This window comes from Stenella coeruleoalba, assembly GCF_951394435.1.
Source record: "Stenella coeruleoalba genome assembly, chromosome: 5".
NCBI classification, from domain to species: domain Eukaryota; kingdom Metazoa; phylum Chordata; class Mammalia; order Artiodactyla; family Delphinidae; genus Stenella; species Stenella coeruleoalba.
This window is the reverse complement of record NC_137150.1, coordinates 136,982,172-136,994,570: the sequence shown is the minus strand read 5'-3', so window position 1 is coordinate 136,994,570 and position 12,399 is coordinate 136,982,172. Positions and strand designations below refer to the sequence as shown.

Below are 12,399 nucleotides of genomic sequence, written 5' to 3'. Positions count from 1 at the left end.
GCTGAAACAGCAGGTGAAGCCACAGAGCTCAACACTGACCCATAGGAGGGATTCGATAAATATTCACCCTGCCTTCCAAAGTCCAGTCCCCCTTCCCAATTTAAAATTTTATAAAAGACACCTGAATTTTCCCACTTACTACACTGGTTTTGGGCACACGAAGTCCTAGAAGGTCTTTTTTTTTTTTTGCAACGCTTTCCCTTCTCCTCCACCTTCCCCACTCTAGAGTGACCCTTACCCCAGACACAACCCCACAAATCCATCACCCTTTTATTTCCATCTCTTCCACTCTATGGGGTAATTCACTCGAAGGGCACCCAAGTGAGGCAAGATCCTTCTCACTGCCGCACTTTCCCTCGCGTTGCTCACACACACATGCACATACGCACACACATCCTCACATCTCTCCACAGTAGCCGAAGGGAAAGAATATGAGTTTCAGGATCAGGTCAACCTGACGGAGAGTCCTATTCCGGCCCCATTTTAGATGCATAAGCTTCAGCAGGTCACTCAACCCGACAGATCTTCATTGCCTCCCCTGCAGGGTGGGTCAACATTTCCTGGTGGCTATGGTGCCCCACCCAGTACGTGGCACATAGTATATGCTCATTAAAGGTTGGCTTTCATTTCCCACCTCCTTCAAGATGCCTTTGCTAATTAGCCCAGCCACGGCCTACCCCTGTCTCTGACATGCTGGCAAATTCTTAGTCTCTCATCCACCGTGTAGAGTGCAACTCACATTGATATGGGACAGTGTGCGCGTCTCACATCACCAAGCAGGTTCTTCGCTTCCAGATGGGTCTACCCATCTGTGTCTTGGATTGCATCTGAATTTCTCACAGTTTCCAAGACAGTGTTGAGCTTATAAAAATTGTGATTAATATAGCTACAAATTGGGTATCTTCTTCAACCCAGACACTACCATAACTTGTAACCATTTGTTCAATGTCTGCTACGGACCAGGTGATTTATTTCTTTTTCACAGTAACCCAGCAAAGTAGGTCTTATGATTCTCATTTTATAACTGAGGAAACGGACACTCAGAGACTGAAGTGCCCTGAGCAAATGCACACGGATTGGAGGTGGGAAAGCAGTGTCCCAGACAGGCCTGCCTGCTGCCAAAGCCCAGTGCCTTGTCCCAGGCCACACTGCCCAATGCAATTATGTCATTTCATTCTCCCATCAACCCAGCAAGGCCATTTTACAAATAAAGAACCTGTAGCTTGAAGTCCCCCAGCTGGTGAGCAGCCCAACAGAGATGCCTCAGGTCTGGCTGAGGCGAAGGCACGCACTGGACTCATCAGGAGAGAAAGAGTAGAGGAATTCTCACTCCAGAAGGGAACCGCCAAGTCCAAGGTCTCTGAAGAAGGGGAAAACCTGAGGCAGCCCCGTCTTCAGAGAACAGGGAAGGTGGGAAAACTTAGACTGGAATCCATGGACTCAGAGCTCACTCTGGCTCTGCCTCCTTGCAAGTCAGTTGGCTTCCTGGGGCCTCACTTTCTTCCTGTGTAATGAAAAGAGAATGAAATTTTGCCATTTGCAGCAACATGGATGGACTTGAGGAGCATTATATTAAGTGAAATAAGTCAGAAAGAGAACGACAAATGCTGTATGGTATCACTTATATGTGGAATCTAAAAAATACAACAAACTAGTGAATATAACAGAAAAGAAGCAGACTCACAGACATAGAGAACAAACCGGTGGTTACCAGTGGGGAGAGGAAAGGCGGGGAGGAGCAACATACGGGTAGAGGATTAACAGGTACAAACTATTAGGTATAAGTTACAAGGATATATTGTACAACACAAGGAATATAGCCAATATTTTATAATAACTGGAATATAACCTTTAAAAAATGTGAATCATTATATTGCACATCTGTGACTTACAGAATATTATACATCAACTATATTTCAATAAAAAAATTTTAATTTAAAAAGGAGGAGGACAAAATAAATGATGCCCAGAGTTCCAGAAGTGCTAGCTAGGCACGCAAATCACTGACTGGATCTCAGTCATCTTGCTCCCCTCCTCTGGACACCCTTGTGCAGTGCACAACCTACACAACTGTATGCAGTGGTCCTGAGAGGTTCTTACTGGTTCTCACTATCCAAGGTTCAGATTCTTGAAATCCAATGAGAAGAGAAATCATGGTATTGAATGTTGGTCTCCTCTGATCTGTCCAAAGTGACCTGTCATTTCCCTCCTTTGAACACTGAACTTGCACATTGTACAAAGTCATATCCACGTGCACAGCAGCCAGGGTTAGTCCTCTGACCTGGCAGTGGGTACTAGACATTCTAAATTTAGGTTCATGTTGTGGAGCCCCCAAGCTACGATTTTTAATAGGAACATTTGCCCTTTAGTTTCTGTCACATATTCCCAGTGGAACGTAGTAGCCGTTCTGCCACACACACACACCTATGACTTTAAACTTTCCAGTCTGTCAGAATTTCTGATTATTATAATGGTCTCCCATAGTTACAACAGCTCAAGGTACAGGACAAATAAAAGCGACTTCACCTCCCTACGACACATCAGACATCAGTGGCAGGCATCACCACCAGCCCCCAAGGAAGGAGACTCTTCACACAAGGACTTACGCAAAACGACAAGCATCAGGACAAGGGGCCAGAGGCAAACTATTGACTTTGAGCTTTAAGCACCACTTGTAACTACAGCTCTGAATTTTCTCTCAAATGTGTTCCAGTCGTCAATGGGAGCCTCAGTGGAAAAATGCAGGCATGAATATAACAGGAAAACCCCACCCTGTCCTCTGTCTGGAGCATCATCACCTGTAATTCATTACTGCTGTTTGTAAACTTTTTCCTGAAGTAAGACAAGAAAGCATCTTAGAAGCTAATCTTCCCCTCTCGTTTAGAAAATAGATACGCTGGGCTTCCCTGGTGGCGCAGTGGTTGAGAGTCCGCCTGCCGATGCAGGGGACACGGGTTTGTGCCCTGGTCCGGGAAGATCCCACATGCCGCGGAGCGGCTAGGCCGTGAGCCATGGCCACTGAGCCTGCGCGTCCCGAGCCTGTGCTCCGCAACGGGAGAGGCCACAACAGTGAGAGACCCGCGTACCGCAAAAAAAAAAGAAAATAGACATATAGACATGCTTTTCTTTTTGTTAACACAATTTACTTTTTTATTGTGGTAAAATGCATATAACATAGAATTTACCGTTCCAACCATTCTGTAGAATCTACAGTTCTGTGGCATTAAGTACATTCATATTGTTGCGCAACCAACACCATCATCCATCTACAGAGCTCATGATCTTCCCAAACTGAAACTCCATACCTATTAAACCCTAACTCCCCATTCCCTCCTCCCCCAGCCCCTGGTAACCGCCATTCGTATTTCTGTCTCTAAGGATTTGACTACTCAAGGGACCTCATATAAGTGAAATCATACAATATTTGTCCTTTTGTGACTTTATTTCACTTCACATAATGTCCTCAAGGTTTATCCATGTTGTAGCCTTTTTAAGGCTGAATAATGTTTCATTGTATGTATAGACCACATTTTGCTTATCTATTCATCTGTTGATGGACACTTAGATGTCTTCCACCTTTTGGCTATTGTGACGAATGCTGCCGTGAACAGGAGTGTACAGGTATCTGTTTACATGTGCTTTTCTTGACCAGTAAGGATGGGGACACCTTTGGCTGATCTGTGATTACGCAGAGTTCAGTTATTTGCATTGTGAGATGCAGATTCAATTCAATGAGTCTGCTGAAGTACAGATTTCTTGCAATTCACACTGGAAAATGAGCCCATCTGAAGCTCCTCCATGACACAGAGCCTGAGACAGATGTCACCAATATTCCCTTCCCATCTTTCTCCTTTCCTCCTCATACCACACTTAACCTTTCAGGAGGAAGCTTCATCCCTTTTTCTGTACGCGCCCATCCCCCCACCCTTGCTCTTGACAGCACTATGTGTTGACTTCCATTCCACCAGACCCCTCACTCCCACACTCCCCCCTTCCTTGTTGGGTCAGCCTCTCCGCTTCAGCTTCTTCTCAGGATGCAAAGGTGCTAAAAACTCCCCAGGTTCAAAGTCACCAACTGTATTAGTTTCCTTGGCTGTCACAACAAGTTGCCACAAAGTGGGGGGCTTAAAACAACAGAAGTGTGTCCTCTCACAGTTCTGGAGGTCAGAGTCTGAAATTAAGGCTTCAGCAGGACCATTCTCCCTCCAAAAGCTCTAGGGAAGAATCCTGCCTTGCCTCTCAGCTTCCAGGGGTTCCAGGTGTTCATTGGCTTGTGACCACATCACTCCACTCCCTGCCTTTGCCATCACATGGCCTTCTCTGTGTCTCTGTCTGTCCTTTTCTGTGTCATATGAAGATGTTTTAACTGGATTTGGGGCACACCCTACTCCAGTATGATCTCATCTTGATCCTTATCTTAATTACATCTGCAAAGACTCTACTGCCAAATAAGGTCACATTCTGAGGTTCCGGTGGACATGAATTTGGGGGTGGGACAAGGTTCAGCACACTACACTAGTAAATCCCAGGTGCCAAGCCCAGTGGACATGACTCAGTAGCCGTACGCAGAATTTGTTTTGTTTATTTAGAACAGAAATAGCTTTATATTGCCTACTGATTTTTTAGATGATAGAACTATTAACGGAAAGTTTAAACATAAAAAAATTGAAAGAAAGCAAAAACACCAACAAACTTACAGCTCAGAGATTGATCTCAATTATCATTTTGGAGGACATTCTTCTACACACACTCACTAATGCAAAAAGGCAATATATGCAAAGTAAACTATACGTTTTATTCTGTTTTTTCACTTAACGCTATGGCATGGACAACCTGCCAGGTTGATAAACACATATTCATTCATTCAATAAATAGGTGCTGGGGCTTGCTCTGTGTCAGGCACTTTTTCCAGAGCCTGAGATCCATCAGTAGATAAAACACATAGAGATCTCTACCCAGGAACTTCCTTTCTGACAGTGGCAACAGACAATAAAAAATTAACACAATAGGGCTTCCCTGGTGGCGCAGTGGTTAAGAGTCCACCTGCAAAGGCAGGGGACATGGGTTCGTGCCTGGTCCGGGAAGATCCCACATGCTGTGGAGCGGCTGGGCCCGTGAGCCATGGCCGCTGAGCCTGCGCGTCCGGAGCCTGTGTTCCGCAATGGGAGAGGCCACAACAGTGAGAGGCCCGATTACGGCAAAAAAAAAAAAAAAAAAAAAAAAATTAACACAATAAATAAACTCTTTCATGCTGGAAGGTGAAAAGTGCTACAGAAAAAGTAAACAGTAGCATAAGGAAGAGAGATGTGAGGACCTGAAGGAAGTGACTGAGATTTTTAAGAGGAGGTAAATGTCCTCATTAAGAAGGTGATTCTTCCACAAAGAGTTGAAGACCCCAAAACATTGGGAAATCATATTTAATAACTGCACAATATTCCATTGATTAGAGCTGCAACAATATGTTTAACTAGTGCTCTGTGGATAGACATTTAAGTTGTTTCTAATTTTTAACTATTATAACTGAGGCTGCAATATCCCCTGCCTACAATAGATAAATGTTGGTAAAATTATTTTCTTAGGATAAATGTCTAGATCCAGAATTGCTAATATGAGGCATCTAATCATTTCTAAATTGTGAGACCTACTGTCACTCTCTCCTCCAGGAAGACTTTGCCAGTTTACACATCTGATAATACATGCACGTTCACAATTCCACTGCCCCCCAACACATATACTCCACATGCTGTATTTATGGTTTATTTTTAATGTTACTAACTTTAGAGTAAAAAAATGTTATTATATTTGCACTGCTTTTACTTTGCCATGGTTGAGCATATGCTTTTCAGCTCCGAGTATTTCTTCTCTTATAAACTCCATATTCATTTCCTTTGATCGGTTTTTTCTACGGGGGTATTTATTGCTTTTGTAAATCAGAAATATATATGTGATGTGTGAAAATATTTTTTGTGGTTTGTCTTCTTGCTTTTTTTTTTACAAACATTTATAATTTTTATATTGACAAAAATACCAGCATTCCAAGATAGTTTCTGGATTCCTCTTACGATTAGAAAGGCTTTCTCAACTCGGAGAACTATAAAAACATTCAAATCTTCTACTCCTTCTGTAGTTTTTATTTTTTTGTACTTAGATCTTTGATCCACTTGGAATTTATTCTGATATAAGGAAGAGGGAAGGGATGCATCATTTTTCTTCCAGTTGTCCCTACAGTGTGTGCCAAATGCCCCCTTTGCCCCCCTAAGACTCCAGTTCCACCTGCCACCTGGCTACCTGCCTGCCCTCCCTCTTCTCCTCACATCTCTCATTCCTTCCTCAGCACCCGCTCTGGGTTCTCTACTTCTGGCTTCATATTGTAATTGTTTTCCAGAATCCTGTCTTCTATATCCTCTACTTACTCCACAGCCTCCAGAAGAACTTTCACCCATGCCCATAGTTACACTTCCATGCACATGTGCTAACAACCTCCAAATCTAGAGCTCGGTCCAGGTCACTGATAAGCTTCAGCCCATAGGAGAGAGCAGACACTTGAAACTAAACCTGCCCACACCACATCATCCTCTGCCTTCTGGTCTCAACCATCCTGCCATCCCCCATTCTCCTGCCCACACCCCTCCGCAGTCTCTAATCTCCAAATTATTTTAGTTTTGCTTCTTATTCAGCCCCCAATCCACTGTCCCCTCTTCACCCTCATGGCTGCTCCCTTAATCCAGCAGCTAGCCATTTCTTCTTACCAGCATGCCTCTAACCCAGAGGTCAGCAAATGACAGCCCAGGGAGTCAGATCCAGGCTGCAGCCTCCTTCTGTGCTGCCCATGAGCTAAGAATAATTTTACATTTTTAAAGCATTGTAAAAAGTCTTTCAAAAAACAAAAGAGTATGCAACAGAGACGTGTTGCTTGCTTGCAAAGTCTAAGCTGTTTACTATCGGCCCTTTGCAGAAAAAGTTTGCAGAACCTTGCCTCTAATCTACACTCCACTGGGGGCCTCCAGTGGTCTCAGACCTGCAGGCATTCTGTATACGCCCACCACTCCTCTGCCCACAAGCACCCCATGGGGGTTACTTACGATTTTCTTAGAGCCATGTGAAACAAATCTCTCCATTTCTAAGTTACCAGATATATGGGACGGAACACCTTCAGATCAAGTACTTGATAATTATTTAGCTTCTATGTGCTAAATTCCATGATCACATGCCAGGAGAGTCTCAAGGTTTTGTTAGAAAATATCTTTTTTTCTTTATGATGGTAAAAGGAATATAAAGTCATTCTGGAAAATTTGGAAAAATCAGAATGTTTAAGAGGAAAATTAAAAGCACCCATAGCCCCCCTCTCAGAAGTTCCCTATTAACATGTGTGCATTTCCTTCCAGTCTTTGATTTTTCCTGTGCGTTTGAGATCCATCCCGTTTTTCCATTGGGTTTTTCCCCCACGATACTAAAAATTCTTGAAGTGCTCTTCGGACATTTTCTTAGACACTGTAAGTTTCCCCCATAGAATTCGTATACAATTTTCAATGTAGAATTTCCCATCAGGAGAGCATCTATTCACGGCAGCCTTCTCTCCACAAGCGGTGCCCCCCGAATTCGAGGTGCTTCCGGTAATTCTGGGATCAGGTCCTTTCCAGTTTGTAACTCAGTCACATGTTATTTCTTTGAGGTTAAATTTCAACACCAGGCTATTTTGCACCTTACCTAGTTTTATGTAAATTGGTCATCTTTCTAATAGAAAGAAAAAGAACATGGGGGTGGAGGGGGGCAGGAGAGCGGCTTTTTCACACAGAGTCACATTTACTCTAAACCAAAATAACTCAGGTTAAGTAAATCATCAAGATCCTTGGCGCCGTTCCTCCCGTGCTTTTGCACGCTGTACAGCACTTCACAGTTGGCAAAGAGTTCCTATACATTATCTCTGGTCAAGCCACGTGCACGATGCTGAAGGACCAGGGTGGCGGGTCTCACCGGGACTCTGATGCGCATGCGCATGGCTGGGGGCCCAGGGCAAGCTCCTGAGAGGCGGTGGGGGTCGGGGGGGTGGGGTGGGGTGGGAAGTCGTTTGTGTCCCGGGCTGTGCAGGAACGCAGGTAGGTTTGTCTGCTTTCCCAACCGCAGCTGCAGCTCCCCACGCCGAGCAGCTCAAATGCTCTTGCAAATGCAATTCACATCACCCGGTCAAATTCACACCTGGGATTCCAAGAAAGAAAGAAACGTTAAGAGCTAGAGAATCAACATTCCCTTCTGTATTCCGCCCCCCCCCCCCCCCCCCCGCACGCGCATTTGAATTCCTGCCCGGGTGCTGAAGCACGCTCACAGCTCAGACCTGGAATGGCCCTCTCCCCAGTCCAGGGCTCCCTGACACTGCTCTGGGCAAGGCCTGGAGGCTGTGCTGCCTTCTTCTGCCCACTCCACACCCCACCTCTTCTCCTCGCTGGCCTCACCTCTTCTGCCCCTTGAGACCCCTACTTCAGTCTCCTCTACTCTCCAGGTACTCTCACATTTCATTGGCTTTTTTGGTTTCTCAACTCTGCCTGTTCCCCACCAGCCACTGTCAAGTGGGAGGCCCAGCTTACCTCCCCATCTTCCCTTGGATGCATCTCACGTGCACCCACTGCCTCACCTGCAGTGGTGCCTCTGAGGCTGTTACCAAGTCCAAGCTCGTACTGCTTGCCGCAGGACAGGCCGATAAATCAAGAGCTGAGCTGTTCGGGCAAGGAGTAACGACTTTATTCAGAAAGCCAGCAGACCGAGGAGATGGCGGACTAGTGTCCCAAAGAACAGTCCTACCCAAGTTAGAATTCAGGCTTCTTTTGTACTAAAACGGGAGGGGGTGTAGTTGGTTGTTGCAGACTTCTTGGTGTCGGAATCCTTTGTTATTGCAGCTATTCAGGTAGGTCCAGTCATGATGTTCCTATAAACCTCCAACAAGACAGTTATCCTCTGCTCTGCAACTTTTTATCTCATGAATGGAAAAGTGTTACACTTTTAAAGGTCAGAGCCTTGAGAATGGGCTATCCTGTATATTTCAGGCTATAGGCAACATTCTTAACTTGTAGCAAAAGCACCAGAATACAAAGGTTAAAGTAAAAGAAACAGATCCCATATAGAGTCATTGTTTTTCCCTACTCCAAAGCCACCTTTCCACCATACTCCCTGGGACGTTCAGCTTTCTTTGTTTGCTTCCATTTTTGTTTGTTTTTAAAAGGCACTTAAGTAGCATATGCATTGATATTTTTTCCCTGACACAAAACACAGACATTCAATTAACCACATGCTAGTTCATTAGTGTCGGCTAAAAAAAAAGTATATGCACACCTAAGAGTTGAGAGTTATGTTTTATTCAGCAGATACACTGAGGACTTCAAGCCTGGGAGTCAGCATCTCAAGTAACCCTCAGACAACTGCCCTGAGGAGGTGAGGGGGGCGCTAGGATATACAGGAGTTTTATAGCAAAGGGCGGGTAGTAGGAACAAAAGATTACTTTTTAAAAGAAAATTAGGTATCTCAAATTAAGGAAGTTAGTGCTTTTCTATGCATAGGAAAATGCAAGAGTCTAGGCTCACTGAAACCATTCTTTTGATATGAACCTCAGCTATGGGGCCAATACCCTGTGTTTTCACACCCACAGTTTCCTCAAGGCTCACCATGGGGAGTGGCCACAGTCTGATGGCTGCTAGATGGCAGGTATTCTTTGTTTCCTCCCTGAGTTCCCTCAGCACTCACCAGCTCACCATTGGAGGGCTGCAATTGCTGATGACTCTGACATCCTTTGTTTACTGATATGGCTGGCAATGTTTTATTTCTCAAAAGACAATGTTAGAAAACAAAATTCAACTGAGTACATTTGAAGAAAAAATTGGCTTTATTCAACAATTCATGAATCAGGCAGCATCCCATCTAGCAAACAGACAGGAGGGGTCCTGTACAAAATGGATGGTTTTTAAAGGCCTAAAGGGGATGGGACAGGAAGTCATAAACAATTGAGGATTATTTCAAGCAAGGTCACTTGCCTTGGGGGAAGGCAGGGGTCTGTGTGGTAGGCTACCTCATCTGTGGCCAGAAAATTCCAGACTGACTGGTAAAAGGTCACATCCCTGGGAGGGACTGAACCTGGATAGGTATTCAGTCCCCATTGACTGATGTAGAGCTTAGCACAAGTGACTCCATTTTTGGATTCCTGTTTCTTTTCAACAACACCAAACCCACACACCCCATCTTCACTCTCTTCCCCTCTCCCTGCTCTTTCCCACACTAGCCCCCTGAGAACTCTTCTGTCTGCTTATCCATGTCAATACTGCTGCCCATAAAATTAGACGGAAGGCTCAATTTGATAACAGACACAAAATACATAGCTGCTCAAACACAATTTTTGTTTCTAGTTGGATGGCAGCTCTCTGCCACCAGCTGGGAACCCAGGCCCCTCCACCTCATGACTCCATCATCCCTCGTAGAAGGGGCAGGGGCATAGGAGGGGACACACCCACTATTTCAGGCCTTGGTCCAGAAGGGCACATCCACTCCCGATGGGCCAGGACTCGGCACGTGGCCACTCCTCAATGCAAAGCAGGCCGGGAAATGTGGTCCAGTCCTGAGCTAGGAAAAGGGAAAAAATGGATTTGGAGGATCAACTGGCAGGCTCCCGAGACTGTCCAGAGCACTTATCTCTACTCCTCCATTAACCCTTCAGACAGGAAGGTTACAACTGAGCCAGAAAATGCAGAAAACAGCTTCACACCGGGGGCTGGGGTATGTGTAGGTTGCCTCCATGAAATGTTAAAGCATGGAAGATGGCAGAAGACTGTTGGGAGTCAGCTATTCAGACAAACCCCCCTCTTCCACTTCCCACCCCGTGGAAACAAGAACCCAGGGTGATTCTGCACAGGCAGCGAGCTCCTCACCTGGGCCAGAGCCAGACCACACTGCAGCTCTGCAGACAAGGCCGCTCCACGCTGGCCGATCCTGAGCTGAATTCAGCCCACGTGAAGTCACACTTAGAGATTCCCTCTCAGGGCAAACTTAGCAGCGAGAGCTCGGACATGCGGCCCCCTGGGCCACAAACATCCCACCTTGGCAGGGGTGCCTGCAGTGAGCAGGGACGTTCTCCGTGACCTCCATCCAGATACCCCAACCCCCTCCAACCTGTCCCACTCTCAGCTGCTTCCTTCGACTCCTGTCCTGGTATCTGCTTTGAAATAAAAGCGAGGTTTTATTTACAAATGAAGAGTTACTGAGGGTAGCGATCTAAAGTCAAAGCTATCGGACCAAACATCAAGCTTGCAGACCAAATGCTGCCTCTTCCTTGTGCTGAAGTCTAAAACCGGATCTATGGGATTGATAATGAAGGAAACTATCCAACCATGAGCAAGGTTAATCCATAAGTTAAGTTGGTACCACTCAAGTCCCATCCCCAGCTGTTTTCTTATTCAGATAAACGTTGTTTCTCAACGGACTGTGTTTCTCCCTTAACCAAAGGGAGAAAATGCACGGCAAAGTCAAATGACACAGAATAAAAGCCTGAGGGAAGAAACTGCTGATAAAACTTTCAGAAAGCTTTGAAATTATTGGCTAAACAAGTAATTTCATACAGTGGTTTATATGTATTTCACAGCAGCATCAGTTCCAAATGTCCCTTTGCACTCGGATTCCGGGAGAGTTTTCCTAATGCTTCGTCATCAAATGATTGTACCGATGCATTAATCATGAAGGCCGTGAGGAATAAAATAACCGCAAGCCAAAACTGCAGATGTTAAATGTTGAGGCAGAAACCAAATGAAATGTGTAAACACATAGAAAGAGAGAGAACATTTCCCCCACACGTTTTTTAACCTTGGCATTGCATCAACCATTAGGGTAAAATGCATGCATACTTACCAATAAAATCCAGAATTTTTTTTAAACTGAAATTTGACTGACATCTTAAAGAGGTCCCTCCAAATTCTTGCCCCTAAATATAAGGAGAGTGGCAAAGGAACAATTTATTACAAAAGAATGTTTATGACATGTCTGTTCCATGCAGGCACATATAATGCACATGTTAACTTTATAACAACCCTATGAATTGGCTATCATGATTACCATTTTGTAAGTGTGAAAACTGAGGATCAATCAGTGAATTTTAATAGTCTATTGTTCTACTCAGGCTGCCATAACAGAATACTACAGACTGGGGGGCTTAAACAGCAGCAATTTATTTTCTCACCGTTCTGGGGGCTGGAAGTTTAAGATCAAGGTGCCAACAAGGTTGGTTTCTGGTGACCTCTGTTGGTTTGGAAAGACCTTTCTTCCTGGCTTACAGACAGCTGTATTCTCACTGTGTCCTCACGTGGCCTTTCCTCTGTGTGCACACCCCTGGTGTCTCATCCTCTTGGATCAGGGCTCCACCCTTCTGAC

At 45.0% G+C, this 12,399-nt stretch overlaps 1 protein-coding gene across 2 annotated transcripts in view; it reads left to right on the top strand.

The window, feature by feature from the left end:
• Positions 1 to 12,399, top strand: part of KCNJ6 (potassium inwardly rectifying channel subfamily J member 6) — a gene marked incomplete at both ends in the record, with an annotated part of 206,138 nt that overhangs the window by 105,054 nt on the left and 88,685 nt on the right. The gene's annotated exons all lie outside the window — the stretch shown is intronic.